Below are 5777 nucleotides of genomic sequence, written 5' to 3'. Positions count from 1 at the left end.
TTTAAAAATAAAAAAGTTGAGTAATCCTAAATTTCATGTGAAAGCTTTTGATTTTGACCCTAAACAACTTGAGGGTGAAGAATTGATTAATGAAAACCCTAGCGTAAATCTTGTAGTTGAAATCAATATGAGAGATAGTACAAAGTCCACAATACTGAAGGAAATAATGCTCTCCCTATTAGTGATTATGCCACTGATAGTCCAAAGAGTGTGAATGGATCTAAAAATCTATTATTTATGTGTAATTCCAATCTTGAGCACAAGAAAAATTCCCAAGAATTGGTCTTAGACAAGATTATACAGAGAATTTCAGAGGTTAGAAATGAAACCATGTAGAATTTAAACCAATGGGGCCATAGGATCCTTGGTCAATGAGGAACTCAGAGAAGGGAAATGTTCTTGTTAGTTTTTTAGTGATTAGATTAGCAGTAATTAACAGAAAATAAGAATGCACAGTAAAGTAAACACATAACATGATGATACCCTGGGAAAACCTCCCTCTTGGAGGTGAAAAACCCAACAACTAATATATTAGATTATATTGAACCAATATCAATGACAGATATACAACTTGGACAACAAGAACAACTTATCTTGTTGTAGATGCCACAATATACTGAAGGTTTTATCAATTCATTGTCTTAGCAAGGGTTCGCTAGCCCTTGAAGATGATTCGTCAACCTGATATAATGTCCTCCACTTCTCAACAAAAATTCACTATACTTGGATAATTATCCAAGTTAATTTGTTGTCCTAGATCACTGATAATGTGCAAAACAAACTCATTGATTGCAGCTAGGGAGATAACTCAATGAATGTGATCTCTAGATGGGATTCATTGGTACCTATGATCAAATCATTGGCTTTGTGACTGAGTTTGCTGACTTCATAATATAGTTCGTTGATCTTTGGAGTAGAACAAATCACATTAATCCAGATGATATTCTCTTAAGTTATATCCCTTGTGATGTCAAGTCACTTCCTTTATATACATGCCCTTAACCCCTATGCCTAGGTTGGCTTTGACACCAAATTAAAAATTCATAAGTTACATTATAGGGCCAACCCCATTTATAACCACAAGATACATTCACCATTATAGGTTCAGACCAATATCACAAGTTACATCGATTAGGACCTGATATTAATAGGTCCCGACCTATTGAATTTACAAGTTACACATGAGGTGTGCCCAAATAGGGCCTGCCCTATTATAATACATTACACAATCACACAAATAGGCCTAGTTAAACATATGCCAAATTTCTAAGTCCAAAGGCCTCTTAGCACTTAGGTGAACAAGGTTAGTCCTATAAGGGATTTCACCTAGCTACAAAACAACACTCCCTCTTAGCTAGGGAGGATTCCTTCTAAATGACCAAAAAAATCATCATGGAACTTATTCCATTATACCCACCATACCTAATCATAGAGGGTGGGCTCACCATGCCTACTCGCAGAGGGTGAACAAGTACACCATGATATCCACCATACCTACTCGCAGAGAGTGGGTCCACCATGCCTACTCGCAGAGGGTGGAAAGAGGGCTCATAATTATCCCAGAGAAGAATGCATCTTTACCATGCCTAGTTGCAAAGGGTGGAACGAGGGCTTTCACCTCAACCTTATCCCAGAAGATTGCCTTAACCAAGGGCTTTCACCTCAATCTTCTCCCAGAAGATTGCCTTAACCAAGGATACGACTTCCTCTGAAGCTGAAACAACAAACAAGATCCCTCTGAAGCTGAATACAACAAGCTCCCTCTAACATTTTATTCCTTTTAGAAAAGGAAGTCTTCATTTGAATTTTGTTCCTTCTGAGGAGTTCCTATGACAACTTCTACAGAGGAAGCAAGAGAAGTCCTGATTTTGCAATCCTGAGCAAAATGACCAAACTTATTATACTTAAAGCACTGGATGTAAGATAAGTCCTTCCTTTTTGCTTTAGGAGAAGAATCAGAACCTCTGTCTCTATCCCACTTTCTTCCTTTACCTTTCTCCATATGTGAAGCAAGAACTTGATTTTCCACATCATAATAATCACACTCAAGTCCTCTTGCAATTAGCCATGACAATTCTTGTAAACAATCTATCGTTAAGCGATCAAACTATGGAAGTTCAATCCTTGCACTGATTCCTTGAATGAATGCTTCCCAAGATGATGGAAGACCATTGAGAGCCATCATGGATAAGTCACTATCTTCAACAAATTTCCCAATGGAAGAGAGTTGATCCTTCAGATCAGAAATCCTCTTGAAGTATGAAACTACACATTCTCCTTTTGCCATCTTGATGTGGTGAATTTGTTGCTTCAACTATAGGATGCGACTGATGTTGTTGATCTCATACATATTCTCCAAGGTGCTGAACATTTATTTTGTTGTCTTTAGCTTGGTGATGAGAGGCATGATATGATCCTTGAAAAAATCCACTATTATCCTTTGATCTTGAAAGTCTTTCTTTCTCCAAGATTCCTTTTCTCCTTCAACTAAGGGCTCAGAAGACTCTTTGCTAATGAACTTAGAGAGATCATTCAATGCCATCATGATTCTGAATTTCCATGCAATAAAATTAGATGCACCATCCAATCTATCTTCAACTCTAATGTATGATGCCATGCTGATTGAAGAATGGAATGAATACTTCTCAATAATCTGATCACAATTAAAACGAACTTGGCTCTGATACCATGTTAGCTTTTAGTGATCAGATTAGCAGTAATTAACAAAAAATAAGAATGCAAAGTAAAGTAAACGCATAACATGATGATACCTTGGGAAAACCTCCATCTTGGAGGTGAAAAACCCAACAACTAATATATCGAATTATATTGAACCAATATCAATGACAAATATACAACTTGGACAACAAGAACAACTTATCTTGTTGTAGATGCCACATAGTATACTGAAGGTTTTATCAATTCACTGTCTTAGCAAGGTTTCACCAGCCCTTGAAGATGATTTGTCAACTTGATATAATGTCCTCCACTTATCAACAAGAATTCGCTATACTTGGATGATTATCCAAGTTAATTTGCTGTCCTAGATCACTGATAATGTGTAGAATAAACTCGTTGATTGTAGCTAGGGGGATAAATCAATGAATGTGATCTCTAGATGGGATTCGCTGGCACCTATGATCAGATCGCTGACTTTGTGACTGAGTTCGCTGACTTTAGAATGTAGTTCACTGATCTTTGGAGCAAAATAAATCACATTAAGGCAGATGATATTTGCTTGAGTTATATCCCTTGTGACCTCAAGTCACTTCCTTTATATACATGCCCTTAACCCTTATGCCTAGGTCATCTTTGACACCAAATTACAAATTCACAAGTTACATTATAGGGCCAGCCCCATTTATAACCACACGTTACATTTTCCATTATAGGGTCAGACCAATATCACAAGTTACATCGGTTAGGACTTGATATTAATAGGTCCCGAGCAATTGAATTTACAAGTTACACATGAGGTGTGCCCAAATAGGGCCTGCCCTATTATAATATATTACACAATCGCTCAAATTGGCCCAGTTAAACATATTCCAAATTGCTAAGGCCAAAGGCCTCTTAGCACTTAGGTGAACTAGGTCGGCCCTAGAAGGGATCCGACCTAGCTACACAACAACAATTCTAACCCTATTCTAGAGGGCTCTCTATTAATAAACGATGAAGAATTCTCTAGGGAGGGAGACCCCCTGCCCCTAGAGGTTGAAAGAAGAGAGATCAATATGATAGAAGTGAAATTGAATCTATTTCTAAAAAAGGAGGGAAAATATGACAAGATAAATAATCATTTTGATAAGTTTAGGAATTATAGAGGTGGGCATTATTAAATATCTACCTAAGGATGGAAAAAAGACTTTAGTGAAGAAGTGGATGCAAATTACTGTTGTCACGAAGGATTGCACCCAATTGCTCAAGCTCTGAAGCTAATGCAACATGGAAAAACCTTCAATCCTTTGGGTTGCTCATAACAAAGGCGAATCCACAGATTATGGGTTGGTTCCCTTATAATACCTCCTAAAACTAATAGAATTTGTATGGAAAAAAGGTATAGAAAATTTTGTTCGAAATGATAATTTTGTGCTAATAGGACGTGATGCACCAAAATCTTGCTGAGATCTGCAATCTATTTAACTCATAATACATTCCAACAAATAGATTTGATTCTTTCACAACTTAACTGGACATGTGATGCACAAGTATTCCATCAGAAAGGACTGAACCTAATGGTTTGATGTAGGAGCATCCCCGGTCGATGAGCAATCTTGCATCAACCAAAAATATTTTCTTTCACTTTTGTTCTTGTTTAATTCTTTGTGCAGTTTTCTGTGTTCTCACCGGTTGGTACCGGTAGTTGCTTTTTCTTTGTGGAAGATCTTATCTTTGGTTTCCAGATGGTTTCATGTGCTTGAGTCCATATTTTTAGTTCATTTGGGTTCTTTTCTAGTCAGTTATCGCTTCCAGTTGACTGTTTCTGGATTTCGGGACAGTTCTTGTGCTTACCGGTTGGTTTTCCTTCATTAGCGATGTGATTCTTGGCATGTGGATCCATCTTGGGTCTTGTCTAATGTTCTTTGGTGTGTGGCCAACCTTCTTGCTAAACCGCATCACTTGGTTGTTATTTTTTTAGAGATTTATTTAATTCTTAGGGCCGCCCTAATTACATGTTTCATTTCCCTGCATTGGTGAATGTAATCTTATGAGGCCGACCTAGATGTGTTCCGGTGGGTATAAATATGATATTATGTAATCATTTGTAAGGGCAGAGAAAGTAGAACTTAGAAGAAGGATTGATATTCACATGTTGTGATCCGATTGATTCTTAGAGTCCCGGTTGGATTGTATCTAGGTTGAAGCCTGCATGTAACTGGTTAACTATCAGATGTTCTTTGATGATAACATGATGATTGTTGGATGATTGCCAAAAGTTCTAAGGCTTTAATATGATCTGTTTATGTGAATTTGTTATGTTTTATTGTTTCTTTCGTTGTGTCTCTCTTGTTGCATAAGCCGATTGACTCTTTTGAGGGTTTTGACCGGTTATGGCTACATCATGCTTGCTTGAAGGAAAACAACTGCTTTTCATAACTTCAAGCTATCAAAATCAATTAACACAATTTTAGACCTGCATCTATCATACTAATTGAATGAGACAAAATTAGAGGATTTCATACATAAATCATAGAAAATTCATAAAATTATTCATCCATGACATAATGCAAGAAGTATTAAGAAGGAACTACTACTATTTTATTGAAAATAAAGGGTATGCTATTACAAAAAGTAAAAAAATATGAGTTACAATGCTTCTTGCTAGTGTATATTGCAAGCAAAGAGAATAGAACTCCAAAACAAAAGAAGATACAAGAAAACGTATAGGAAATAAGTCTTGAAAACAACTAAGGATGTATTGATTGTGAACTGCATCTACCTTGTTGATCCTAGCTCCAATTGATGGTCCTAACTTGGTCTTCTTTCTTGACATCTCCATCAATTGCATGAATGATACTTCTTGGACAAACTTTGTTGAAGAAACATGCAAAAGGGCACCTCAAACTTCTTTGAATTGATGCTTTGTGGGCCCAAAAGTTGTTTCAACTAGTGTATGACCAATATGGGGTACTTAACTGAGGTCTAACTATTGTAAACTCCTTCAAAAATCCCCTTTTCAAGGCCCAAATTGATGTATAAATAAAAAATCCACCTCTTGCCTCCTTAATTGACTCTTGAATTGATTGGATGATGTGCTAAGTAATTCGCATTGATTT

The sequence above is a fragment of the Cryptomeria japonica genome, chromosome 10 (genome assembly GCF_030272615.1).
Source record: "Cryptomeria japonica chromosome 10, Sugi_1.0, whole genome shotgun sequence".
NCBI classification, from domain to species: Eukaryota; Viridiplantae; Streptophyta; class Pinopsida; order Cupressales; family Cupressaceae; genus Cryptomeria; species Cryptomeria japonica.
This window is presented reverse-complemented; position numbering follows the sequence as displayed.